Below are 14,648 nucleotides of genomic sequence, written 5' to 3'. Positions count from 1 at the left end.
AAATTGATTCTGGCAGTTGTGGACAAAACCACTCTCAAGAACTGTTCTTAACATTGCTGCATGAGCTCACTGATCGCTGAGCGAATAATGTTTATAATGGTTCTTGTAGCTGAAAATATTTACCTCAATAATGCAGGACAACAACGATGACAATGTTTGTATTTTAGGTTTCTAGATGTTGCAAAATTTTAATTAGACAGTAGCTGCATTGAGGAAGTTCCTGGATCAGTGGTGAGGGGTGGGTGGGGGTGTAAAATCAAATGGGATGGCAGGGGCTTTCATGCCCTTTATCTTCCCATCTCCATTCATATTTTACTATCAGTGGGGGCAGATAGCCTGCTCAGCCATAAGCCAATTAGCCTATTGAGTGTCACTAAGGGCCTCTTGCTGCCACCAGTCGTTAAAGTGATATCCCTGCAAGCTTAGCCAATTCCCTCCTGATCAGGGGGTCCACTATGGAAGGTCTCCCAGGGGAAGGTGCCATTCCTCTTTCAAGATTCTAATCCAGCACTGACCTGACTGGCACTAGTAAACCTTGATCCCACTTAGCTTGTCTGTGATTTGCAGACAGTGCAGAGAGGGGTGAAATACTGCCTCACAGTGGTGGAATTCAGTCACAACATTAGAGAACGAACCCTCAGACAACAGATTCAGAATGAGCGGTGATGAATCTGCTGGATTCTCCGGATGGTGAGTAGGGCTGCCAGCTCAGAGTAATTTTTCTAGCTATTCCTTAATGCCAACAGTCCATAGAAAAGCTTAGTCAAAATGGTACCTTTTTTCACTTGAAAACATTCAGGTGCTCAGTATTTGTGTTAGATTCAGTACACTTGACCTTTTATTGATTGAGTGAATTTCAATTAAAAACTGTATGTCACTGCCCTTTCCACTTCTTGACCAGCAGTCAATATTCATGCAATTCAATCAACAGTTGCTTAAGAATGTCCCACATTACATATTTTGTGGACAAATCACCAACTATAACTTTGCAGAGAAAGGCCAACGGACACAGAAATGACATGACAAAATATGGTCCAGATCTTGGATGGTCAATGCTGAAGTGTAGATTATGCGATGGTTGCCCTGCAAGTTTAAACTTGAAATGGTCTATTACTAAATGTCTGAAATCCTCCAAAGAATCCCCAACTCTGAGTTAAAGTTGGAGACTTTGGATCGATTGATTCATTTCCCTGGATAGGTAACGAGGAAATCTTGGAGGAATTGGAACCTGTTCTAACCCTTGGCTAACTATAAAACTGAACCACTCACTCGCTCATTATGGGCACAAAACATCCCCTTGTCCCAAACAGCCTCAACCTTCCTAGACCTGGCATTCATTCCTATATTTCCGAAACATCCAGTTTCAGGTCTGACTCGGCACTCTCCTCTCTCCTTCCATTTTGGACCTGAACTGTTCCACACCAAGCTCCGCTATCCCTGTCTTCCTTAATTCTGTTTCCACACCTATGGATCCAACTCAGCCCAGACCTCATTCTAACCTTACCTACATTCTCCAGGCTCAACCAGATGCCAACTGTTGTTCTTAGAAGTTTCAAGCATATCTGTTTTATTCACTGGTACTTGTAGAAAACCCTGCTGCAACAATCTTTTCTGTACAAAAGAGACTACCAGCGACCACCAGAAAATGTATCAAATAGATGTCAAACACAATCCAATTCTACTAACAGAGGAAATACTTTTGTGTAAAAACTGAAGTAAACTCCAATCTTCATAATCAACGTTATGCAATTTATTGCCTAGATTTCACTGGAGCAGGTTACCTTACACTTTGTCCCATTAGATACACTTTTCACCATCCTTCAATCAAAACATTTTTCCCAACAGAAGTAATGTGGCATCTGGAACTTGGTGAAATCTAGCATCTTCACAGTTAAAATTAACAATAGAAAATGAAACAGAAGAAGAACAAAACATGAAATAGCTTGAATTTCAATCAAATCAGATAGACAGAGGGAAATAAAGGGATGAAAAGAGTGTTTGGGATACGAGGGAGAAAGTAAGATGTTTCTGACAAAAACAAAACCTTTTAAATGAGAAAAATGACTAACAATTCAATAACTGTGGATATGAGACTCCATAGGCTAAATTTTTTGGGGGTGGAGAGATTGGCATTTCATGAATGTTAATGTCATTCTATGAATGTTAATTTCTTCATTAAAAAGGTACATACATTGTTAGTTATGAGCCTTAACTTACTGGTGAGTTTAATGGCTAATTAGTACACAAGCATAGCACAAAGCTCATGGTGAAGTCAAGGGTCAGCTGCTAAATTTGTGAGGCTAATAGCAGAAAGTCACATATCATCCTGCCACTTTTCACAATCTGTGGGACATTTCTTTCTTTTTTGAAAATTGCAGGACCATTTACATGAAACTTACCATTATTTCAGCATCAGATTTGAAACCATTGCAACATTAACTAGAAAAGCTAAGCAAACATGGCCTAACCAATGCAGCTATCATGGCTAGCTATTTTCTTTTTCTTCCAGCCCTATTCCCCAGTCTACAGAGTTGCTGCTTCTGTTTCTGATCTGGTTAAAAGTGAAACAAACTTGAAAAGAAATTTGCTGTGTCAAAACGAATACACATTCTGCATTTACTTTTCTTTCAGCTTAAATGCATTGAAGTGGGGCAGGAAAGCACAATATTTGGAAAGTGGTTCAAATATGTAGCATTTGCTTCCATCCTAAACAAAATTTTTATCTAGAATTCAGATAGAAATTTAATCTGGAGCATCATGAAATATTTCACCAATGAAGATGAAATACAGGTTTTAGACTATTTGTATCCACAGGGAAGTGAAGAGTAATGGGGATAGACAAGAAAATGGAGCTGATGCTTTTATTTCATGTGTATAATCTACCAGTGTGCTGAACTTGAGGTCTTTCTTGAAGTCAACTTAATGCTGTTGGTACTGCAAGGTAAGGTTGCTTGATGATGGCAGACCATGAAGGACATTTGCACATGATTGTATTTCAATTCAACATCCCTCCTTTTATAACCCAAAAGGAAGCAAAACAAAATGCATTATCATGTAGATTTTGTGCTACCTAAATGAATAAATTAACACATGGCTGTTCTTATGCATTAGCAATTTGTTATTCTCATCAATCTCTAGGAAGTGTTACTTTTCTTGGAAAAGTCATTCTTGTGTCACTTATTGTTGCTGTAGTACCAGTCGTTGTTTCATTTCTGTTGTCAGGTTGCTGTGGACCGCTGGGTCTGATGGCTGATCTGTCTTGGTGGTAACAATCACCTTTTCCTGATCAACCCCCTTAAGCTGCAGTTGGGCACACGTGCAATGAAATGTCTGGTTATTCAAGACCACTATGTATGATCAAGGTGACAATTGCCCCACACAAGTTCCAAGTTGAAAGAGTTACCATGACTAGTCCTTTAATGCCTTACTCTGGCAATAAAACTTGGCTTTGTGCCATTTCACATGGAATTTATCATTCATACCTGATATTTCTGGCTTCAGTTTTTTTTAGAATTGGAGGAGTTTCTCATGTACACCATGAAATTAATCTTTGTACTGGATTACTTTCCATACCATTGGCCACATCAAATGTCAAACACTTGGGGTGTTTCTCCACTCAAAGATTGCCTTGAATAAATCTTACATGAAATTTGTCGATTGCTTTGGTAACTTTCACCATTACCTCAGCCTTTCCATTTGACTGCAGATAATGTGAGATGATAGTTTGATGTTAAATTTCCTAATTGTTTATAAAGCAACTGAATTTTTCACTTGTGAACTAAAGGTGATTGTCACTCATCACAACAAGCATCAAGAATGTTATAATGGCTGAAATTTGCATTTGATAATCTCAGCAGCATTGAAGTTGGCTGGTCCAGCTTCCAGTAGTCAGTTGTGACAAGATCATTAGTTCCTGTGAGTGTGCAGAGATCTACTTCCAGCTTCATCCATAGGCTGTCTGGGATGTCATATGTGATCAGCAGCTGTCTGGCTTGTTTAGCTTGGCACTCATTGCAAATACTGCATCAGCTGATGTGGTCGTTGATTTTGTTGCTCACATTTGGCTACTCTTGCCTCCCTCAGACTTCACTCAATTCCTTGGACATATTGGACAAGCAATTTGCTAAGCAGTTGATGAATCTAACAAACCATTGCATTGCTTTTATGTCTGCTACAGGTCTTTTTTGAGGGGATATGGGCAAAGAGTTTTTTCTGTCAGTATATGGCATGTGATTTTGAGCTTCTTTTGCCGTCATTAATTTCTTGTTCAGGTTCTGGTTCACCTGGCAAGCTCTACTGAGCAGTCACACGAGAATTTGATCATGGTCAGCAATGGCTTCTGCCAATGATCCTCCACAGCTAAAGAAGCAGATCAGCCACTGTAGCTTCCACTCTGGGAAGATCACCAATGACTTCACCTTGTCTATGTTGATATTCTTCTGGAGCAGTGGAAATGTCAATGACAAGTACAACCATCTGTATTTTCTGAAGGATTCCAGAATGTAATAAAAAGCTGCTTCATTCATCCAGATTTACTTGCCTGTAACCATCTTTCTCAAATAGGGTGCTGAAGATTTTTATATTTGAAAGTTGTGTCAAAATTCCTTTAATGTTAACATGAGATATGAGATCTCTTCAGGGCTTTACTTAGATTCTTCGGATTAATTAATACTCTCAGCTTTACAGGTGCTATCTGCCAACAAGCTGCTAATTCATTCTGTTGAAGTTGTCAGTTTCTTTATTAATTCCTTATTTTCCAGAACTTCATATTGTCTTTCAGACTAGCCTTGAGGGCAGCTGAAACTTGCCTCAGCAGATGGTGACTTAATCTTACATTTTCATCTACTTCATGATTATATTCTTCCTGAAGGCATCCTAACCCTGTATACAGATTGTTGTTCTTCCCCATGATCTGTCCTATGGTCAATAATGTATCGTTCTGCAACATGTTGCAAAGTTCTTTTGATACACTGGGAGTTACCAGTCTAATCTTTAGACTTGCCCCAACAGAGATGAGCAGCATTTGCTTATGATCTATGATCTAAAAATCTAGCTCCTTTTTCATGGTGTTGCAATGGGCCATCAGAGTGATCTGTCCTCTCAGCATGAATATGATGCCATCATTTACCTGCAACCCATAGTTTTGAGGGCTTCATTTCTGATTGCCATATTGTGCATTTTACACAGGTCTATGAAGGTCAAGGCAATGCATGATGCGCTGGTGTTTATCTGATAGTTAATGCTAATCTGATGTTTTCCTGAGTCCACTAGTGACAAACCATGTCCCACCTCTTGATTTAATTGAAATCACCTTCTCTATGGTGTAGAGGGATTCGCTGGAATCTTAGGCTCATATTATAAGCAGTCTATATCTGTTTGTTGGGCTTTGTTTTCGCCAGACACTTGTGTGCAAAATGATTTAACTTCTTGTAGTGAGAACACTGCTTTCCCTATGTGCGCATGCCTTTTTCTCCTTTGCATGAAGTTCTCTGTGGCATTTATAACCTGCCCTTTATCTGTGATCATTCTATCCTTGGTGTTTGAAATACCTATCATCAAAATTTGAAACCTGGTCTGTTCTGCCCTGAGAATGCTCTAGCTCCTAATTTACTACCTTGCCAGTCTGCACATGTCAATCACTTTCCTGAATACAATTCCTCCTCTTTCAAATGTGCTCGCAATGCAGAATGTCTTTTGGCTAATATGATCTTACTTTTAATCAATTCATTTTTTAATTGCACAATTCACAATTTTTTCTGAACTGAGCTATTTTGATTTAAACAGCCACAATCAGATCATTCACAAACATTTTGATTGACAGAGACAGTCTGAGAAGCTGAGTAGTCTATTCCTAACTCTTGTGTTCTTCTTTGATTTTGACGTTGCTTATAATAAGTAAGTAAGAAACAGGAACTATTGACTCCCGTTTTAGTGAATCATAGAATTGTGCAATACAAGAAGAAGGGCATTCAGTCTGTATTGAATCTTTTGCAGAGTATTTCCACTTATCCCCACCCTTTCTCTATCTTCCTACAACTTGTTGCCTTTAAGTATTTATCTAGTTCCATTTTGAAGACCTCTCTCACATCTGTAACCACCAACCTATCAGGTAATGCATTTCAACTCTTAACCACATATCGAGTAAAAGAGATTTTCTTCAAATTGCCTCTATTTTTCTTTTGCCTTTTCACTTTAAACCTCTGATTATTGATCCTTCAACCACCAGAAACAGTTCATCTTTTATTTACTCTGCCTGAAAGCTTTGTGATTTTTAACACTTAGAGTCATAGAGTCACAGAGATATACAACATAGAAACAGACCTTCGGTCCAACCTGTCCATGCCGACCAGATTTCTCAACCCAATTTAATACCACCTGCCAGCACCCGGCCCATATCCCTCCAAACCCTTCCTGTTCATACACCCATCCAAATGCCTTTTAAATGTTGCAATTGTACCAACCTCCACCATTTCCTCTGGCAGCTCATTCCTTACACGTACCATCCTCTGCGTGAAAAAGTTGGCCCTTAGGTCCCTTTTATATCTTTCCCCTTTCACCCTAAACCTATGCCCTCTAGTTCTAGACTTCCAGACCCCAGGGAAAATGCTTTGCCTATTTACCCTACCCATGCACCTCATAATTTTGTAAACCTCTATAAGGTCACCCCTCAGCCTCCGACGCTCCAGGGAAAACAGCCCCAGCCGGTTCGGCATCTCCCTATAGCTCAAATCCTGCAACCCTGGCAACATCTTTATAAATCCTTTCTGAACCCTTTCAAGTTTCACAACATCTTTCCGATAGGAAGGAGACCAGAATAGCACACAATACTCCAACAGTGGCCTAATCAGTGTCCTGTACAGCTGCAACATGACCTCCCAACTCCTGTACTCAATACTCTGACCAATAAAAGAAAGCATGTAGTGAGGAAAGAGATCAACCTGAGGCTGGTACAGTTGAGAATAGAAGCAAGTCAAACAGTCAGGGCAGGCAGGGACAAGGTAGGACTAATAAATTAAATTGCATTTATTTCAATGCAAGGGGCCTAACAGGGAAGGCAGATGAACTCAGGGCATGGTTAGGAACATGGGACTGGGGATGTTCATAGCAATTACAGAAACATGGCTCAGGGATGGGCAGGACTGGCAGCTTCATGTTCCAGGATACAAATGCTACAGGAAGAATAGAAAGGGAGGCAAGAGAAGAGGGGGAGTGGCATTTTTGATAAGGGATAGCATTACAGCTGTGCTGAGGGAGGATATTCCTGGAAATACATCCAGGGAAGTTATTTGGGTGGAACTGAGAAATAAGAAAAGGATGATCACCTTATTGGGATTGTATTATAGACCCTCTAATAGTCAGAGGGAAATTGAGAAACAGACTTGTAAGGAGATCTCAGCTATCTGTAAGAATAATAGTTGGTTATTATAGGGGAGTTTAACTTTCCAAACATAGACTGGGACTGCCATAGTGTTAAAGGTTTAGATGGAGAGCAATTTGTTAAGTGCATACAAGACAATTTTCTGATTCAGTATGTGGATGTGCCTACCAGGGAAGGTGCAAAACTTGACCGACTGGGACTCCATAGTGTTAAGGGTTTAGATGGAGAGGAATTTGTTAAATGTATTCAAGACAATTTTCTGATTCAGTATGTGGATATACCTACTAGAGAAGGTGCAAAACTTGACCTACTCTTGGGAAATAAGGCAGAGCAGGTGACTGGGGTGTCAGTGGGGGAGCACTTTGGGGCCAGTGACCATAATTCTGTTAGATTTAAAATTGTGATGGAAAATGATAGACCAGATCTAAAAGTTGAAGTTCTAAAGGCCAATTTTGACTTCTGTCAGATCTTGCATTTTTCAGAATCAGTACAATGAACAAATCTCATTGGTGTTGCAGAGGTTACCAGTGAAAAGTGATACATCCCTAGGAGTTGTTGACAGAAACTGTCACATATGTAAGTTCAGTCATAAAAATTGACATTCAAACAGCGTCCAGTGATGAAGACTGATACACATATAGGAGCTAATTATGGAATGTAACACTTACGCAAAGGCTTATAATACAAACTGGTATCTATCTAAGAGTCTAGTAAAATAAAAGTGTATATTGGAGCTAATAATGAAAACCTACACTTACTCAAGAAACAGTACTGCAAATCAAAAGCTATGTAGGGGCTAGAAATGGAAACTGTTCCTTACATTGACATTAGGGTGTAAAATTTGCAACATTTGCAGCTAATAAAGAGGTCAACACAGGCTCAGTAAAGTAAGCTGATAGCAATGGACAAATCACAAATGAAAAATAGTCATGGAAGTTAATAAAAATTCATACAAATTAATTATAATTCAAAGTATATCTGGCAGGTACATCAAAAATATTAGTCTGCTTATAGATCTGGATTCACACGTCATGCGCAAAATTTAAGAAATTTATTCTTGCTCACAATTTATAAGATTTAATGTGTGATATTAATGTGCTTTCTTACAGTCAAAATTATTTTCTTTCTAATTTAAATGATTCTAGCACCAAGCTTTTGTGAATTCAGGCAATTATGTATTATCATACACTTGCCTGAGAGTTGTAAAATATAATGTCTCTCAAACACTATCAAATGCACAACATTGGCTCTATATGAAGAAAAATTAATATGGTTACAACCTGAAATTGCTTCAGACTCTTTTGTGGCAGACCTGTAGTTTCTTAGATGACCTGATATTTTAGCTAGAATAAAGGCTTTGTAAAAGCAGAGAATTTTTAGTAAGCGGTGGACCTTCTTATATAAGGCTTTCCAAACTGTAAGTTGTGAACTTCAGTGTGGCTGCAAGACAAAGTTTTTGGGACATGAGCTACAAAGTAGCAAGGACTACCATGATGTTTGGACTGATTCCTGACAACTCAGTCACCCCTTTAAAATCTTGTGTTTTCATTTATGGTAACTGAGCTATGGTGAAGGAAGGGGAGATTGGTAGGGAGTTGGTGAAGGGAAGGTGATTTGGAGGGGGTGGTATTATATGGAAGGAGAAAACGAGGCTTGGTGAAGGGAGGGAGGGATGAAGGATAAGATTGGCATCATGTTTAACTTCTTTCAGCTCTCTAGTGCAACTGAAATGTTCCCACTTTGCTCACTTACTGAAGGTGTCCACCTCAATAACTCTTGGATCATACCATACTTTCACCTATGACGATAGGAAATGTGAGACATAAAAATTGGACCATATGGGAAAAAAAGCTTTAGCCCTTATAATTCCCAGAATATCAGCTCTCAGATTAACTTAAAATTGAAACGAGTTGGAGGACAGTACTTTTACCATTGACAAGGTATGCCTTTTTATTACCTTGGCTGTGTAGTTGCCGTAAAGCTGGCTGGATGACTTCAGTTGAGCTTTCTAATGCCATCCGTGGTAGTAACAAATGTAGCTCATTACCCATGTGCCCATGTACTGTATTATTGCTGAGAATTGTTAATTGTATTGTTTCCAAAACAAACAGAGTTGACTGAAGTGTTTAAAGTTATAAAGAATTGAAGTAGAGTAAATAAAAGATGAACAGTTTCTGAAACATAAATAATCCAAAGTTTAAAGAGAAAGGCAAAAGAAAAAAACAGGCAACATGTGGAAACATTATTCTACCCAATGTTTGATTAGGAGTGGCAAATCCAAATTCTTTCTCAAATAGGATAGGTTGGTAAACATCCTGCGTTACACTTTGTTTTCACCCTGAGAGTTTCATATAGCCAAGGTCTTTGTGTTTGGAATGCAGAGTCATCACACCATGATGAAAGGTCAATAAAATCAATTGCATATTCATCTAGCATCCATTATACCTCTATTGTCCGTAGTGAGGCAGAAGGGCAAGCTGTCCAATGTATTTCACAATTGCTGTGTTTGTTCTTATATAAATTATGTACTTGCCTTGAGTTTCAGGACCATCTGGAGCTGTGTACTGCCAAAAGTCCCATGATATGCTGCCAGCCACCTTAAAACATTTTCTTTCTATTTGTAATATCTTCATGCCCGGACTGGGCAAGACACCAGACACTTCCATCAGTTCAGGAAGTGAATTTTACACTAAGATCATCAATCATTCTTTCTTTCTTCACCAATCATGTCTGCACAGGATTTAATGTGCTCATATATATTTTAAATGCTATACTTCTTTCTTCATATAACTTGGTTAAATTTAAACTTATCCTGAACTTCTCAGTTTAATTAAATCTCCAGTGGAGTGATCAATAGAAATTAGTAGAGGCACAAACTCTGAAATCATTTCAAAATGGGAAACTACATGGTTGAGAATTTAGGATCTTGTTCAATGGGATGTACTGAATGCCCTTCAACATTTACAATTATTTTCTGACTATCCTTGTTAAGTTTCACCATATTACTCATCATTCTTGTTATTGGAATGGGCATGTTACATAATATAATACAGCTAACTGGTAGCAGAGATTTCCTTTGCCTGGTTGTTCATTCTATGTTTGTTTAGTAATATGCATTCACCATAAAAATTGCATAAATAAAAGTAAATCAATAAAAATGCTTCCACATTTTGAATAATAATAATTCACATGCAATCCTAAAAAATCTGTCATTGAAAGTTCACATCATTATCCTGTCAACTGCAACTAACGCTTACGTAAATAACATTGACTGAGTGAGACATCTCAAGGCAAGAAAAGGGTAAAAAAAATCAGACGCCAGATAATGAACGAAAGCTTTCTCTTGCAGTTCTAAAAACGATGAAGTGAACATAATCAATCTAAATGTTGATTTTCTGGAAGAGAAATCTTATAAGCAGGTCAACGATGGTGAACTGCAGAGAGGAACTTCAAACTCAGTGAAATTGTGGTGTATGATCTGTAGTACTGGAGACTGTAAAGATATTCAGAAGCAAGGTTATGAAGGATTTTGTTTTAACAGCTCTGGTCTTCAGCCTTTTGGCTGTATCAGCCTTTACAAATAGGATTAATATTCACAGACACAACCCAGCCACCACCCATCTAATGTATAATCCCATATAATAATCATCAAAAAACTATATAGAAAGGATGTTTTTACTTATAAGAAAACCAGTGTTCCATTACTCACAAAATGGCTGTGGCTGCTTCTTGTTACAGATTTTGGCTATTCTTGGCAGGAACATTGGGAGAGGAGGAGCCCTGTAAGACAGACACCCAGGGTAAGAAGACTGTGGAGTGAAAACACGCATGTGGATAACAGAGCTGGGAAAAGCACTCAGGCACTGGGGGTTGGAGTAGGAGGGATGTTGCAGGGCACAGATGAAGGGGAAGCATAGGAAGGACAAGAACAAGCAGAGAACAAGAGTATGAGGAGGAAGAACACAGACAGAGTACAGAAGTAAAAAGGGAAGAGTAGAAGCAGAAGCAAAGCTCATTTGAATACTATTGCTCACATCATGCCTTTAAAAGACATCCCTCCAAGTGTCTCTGCCGATCCCAGGGATCCATGGGCCCTCCTTTGTGAACCAATGTACATATAACAAGGACAAAGTGAAATGACAGTGGTATTCAAATGAAAATAATTATTTTTAATTTTTTACTCATCGCATCCCGAGGATGCCACAAAATGCTTCACAACCAAATTATTACTTTTTGAGATAGAGTTACTGTTATGTATGCAAACACAGTAGAATCCACACGAGAAAGAATGATGAGCAAAGTAATACTGGTGTGCAAACTGAAGAATGAATACTCAGAGTATGTTCTGGTAGTGCCAGAGGATCAATTATTATTGGCCACATCTTCTTCAGTACTGGAATAAATTGAGTTAGATTATCATGTAAGTGCTACAGTGGAATTGGAACCCACAAATCTCTGACTCAAAGGCAAGAGTGCTACCAATGAGTCAAAATGACACTTAGTGTAAGTCAAGATGTGAGAGAAGAAGCATTGAAGATCATGTGTTGTGTGGCTCAAAGGGGTTCAGTATTCAAGAAATCTATAAGTGAGAAAGGAATGGATAAGGATTTCAGTTGTGATGTTGTTGAAGTAGGAATTCAAGAGTACAATAGTATGAAGATGATGGTTAGATGTTCTTAGTGTGAGTCCAGATTGGATTTCAAACAGTTCAGATCTGAAAAGGGTACAAAGGTGTGTACTTTTCAGTTTCAACACAAATTGAGAAAGGGATAATATAAGGAACTGCTATGCTGAGAGGTCCCGAATCAAACTTAAAGGCCAAGTTTAACAAGTGTTCAATTGGAAGCACATATCAATTCAAAGTTGGTATTGAAGGTTGTTGAGTAAAGCAAAGTGAAACAGCAATAGCTTGTCTATGTATATTGATCATGACCACAAACATGGAAAAGCAGTAGTAGTTGATACAGAATAAATGGAAAGAGATGAGTAGATTTTATTACACAGAAGTTTTAATTAAAGTGGTCTTGCATAAGTGGCCAATACTGTCACAGCAGATCATAAACCAGGGAGTGGAGAGTTACGTAGAAAGAGGTAATTTAGGATGTTAAAGAAGAAAATTTGATAAATAAGTTTGTCAGCTGGAAAGGTCAAATTGTGGGATGACTATGAATCATGTCTTTCAGTATTCCCTGTTTAAATGGTTTACATGTTAAAAATGTGGCTCCTTCTTGTGTCAACAAATTCCATTCTGTTGCAAGTAAAATATTTTTGCTCTTGCTGATTCCTGCAATGATATCTTTCACAATCTTATGGTGGGAACAAAATATTAGGTCCCAGAGGGCAAGATTCATTAAGTATGAAAAGATTGCGTGCAAAAAGCTCAAATTCTAATTTCAACTTGACTGCCAAGACCCAGCCATCTGTAAGATATTCAGAGCAAACATAACACTGGCGAAAGTTTTTTCAGACTTAAAATACACAGACAAAACATCACGATAATCTTTAACAATTAAAGGGGGAAAATAATAGCACAATAATTGCTAATACTTTTCATCAGCCATTGAGAATGTTTTATTTCAAATATATGTACAATTTTCTTCTGCCAATATTGCACAGGTATCATGAGTCAGAATTTTGCTGAATGAAGATTAATAGCATTTAGCTGTTGAAGCAAATTGAAGACTATCATGTCTGATTGGGAGTATTCTCTTAAGACTATTATCCAAACCAGTGGAGAAACGGCACTGAGAATGTGCCCATAGCAAACCTGTTCATGTTAGCAAGAGACCTGAGTCACCTTGTGGCCCAACCTTCACATCCATTCTGTCAACACTCAGGGGAACCATGAAACATTTGTTCATTCCAGAAGCAGCTTTTGGAAAAGCCTAGAGTAGCACTTTAACCCTCAACCCCCTCTGCCTCAGAGACCAGTGTATCTACTAACTGAGGCACAGCATTTTTTAAGAGGCCTTCCTGGATCTAATGACAAAGGAAATCTGCTTGTTTCCATTATCAGTTTTTTTGAAACAAGTTTCCCGCCCATTACCAGAGGCTTGGATTTGAGGTGGGCTAATCCATATCAAGCATCATTGACCAGGAGACTGTATTGCTTTTACAGCCTTCCATAGATATATCAGAAATATTTACCAATCTGTTTGGCCATGATATGAGTGCACATTCCAAAGCATCAAGTCCTGAAGTGGGACTTGGACCTCAGCATCTGGCTCAGAGACAGGGTGCTATCCATAACACTTACCCACCTCAATTGTCTATCCAGATCCAATTCATGGCCACTAAAAGGCCATTGTAATAACTGTAGTGAACTACAGTTTGAAGTTGCTGATATGTGTTTGCAAATAGAAGGAAAACATTTATCAGAGCATTTATATTATTTGTTTTTTTAAGACACAGCAAATTGTAAGCATGCCTTTGCCATTCCCAAATTCCAAAACTAATATGTGCTGATCATTAAAGGAGTAGTCAGAGAGAAGGCTGAATGTTCAGCAGCAATTATTAAAAAGTTGATGCCTGAGAAAGATAACTTATTGGGACTACTGACAATAACTACCTTCTGATTACAGCATTTGACCTGGAGAAAAGTATTTTGGGAGACAAATGGAACACATAGAAGAAAATGTAATAATGTAAATTTTTGTTTGTGCTTAGCCTGACTTGTGTGGACTATAAAAAAAGAAAGTAAGAAAGCCTAGCACCACATATTAACAAGAGTATCCATTTGAAATTTGAAAATCCACAAATTATACTGTATTGAAATTAATTTTCTGGGCTATTTTCAAAAATTACTGCAAGTTGTATTGGTTGGAAAAATATCCAGCAAACTGTGGTGTATATAAATAATTTGTATGTGTTTCAAAAACAATTTAACCTAATCTAAATAGTCAGTGGACTGGTAATCCAGAGGCCTAGGTTAATGAACTAGGGGCTCTGGTTCAAATTCCACCACAGCAGTTGGTGACATTTGAATTTAAGTATTAAAGTTAACTAACAACTCTGTAATTGAAAACTAACATCAGTAACAGTGGCCATGAAACTATCACAGATTTTGAGTTCATTTTGTTCACTACGTCCTTACCTGGTTGGGCAATGTGAGATCCACAGCAATGTGGCTGGCTAGTAACAGTTACTAGCAAACTGCATAGTTCAAAAGGAATTACTAATGGGGAACAAATGCTCGTCAAATGGTGACACCCATATTCCGTACAAGAATTTTAAAAATCCCATTCAAATGTTGGATATACCATAAACACTA

This window comes from Chiloscyllium plagiosum, unplaced genomic scaffold (assembly GCF_037043375.1).
Source record: "Chiloscyllium plagiosum isolate Xiang-an unplaced genomic scaffold, Cpla_swu_hap1 HiC_scaffold_15, whole genome shotgun sequence".
Classification (NCBI taxonomy): Eukaryota; Metazoa; Chordata; class Chondrichthyes; order Orectolobiformes; family Hemiscylliidae; genus Chiloscyllium; species Chiloscyllium plagiosum.
This window is presented reverse-complemented; position numbering follows the sequence as displayed.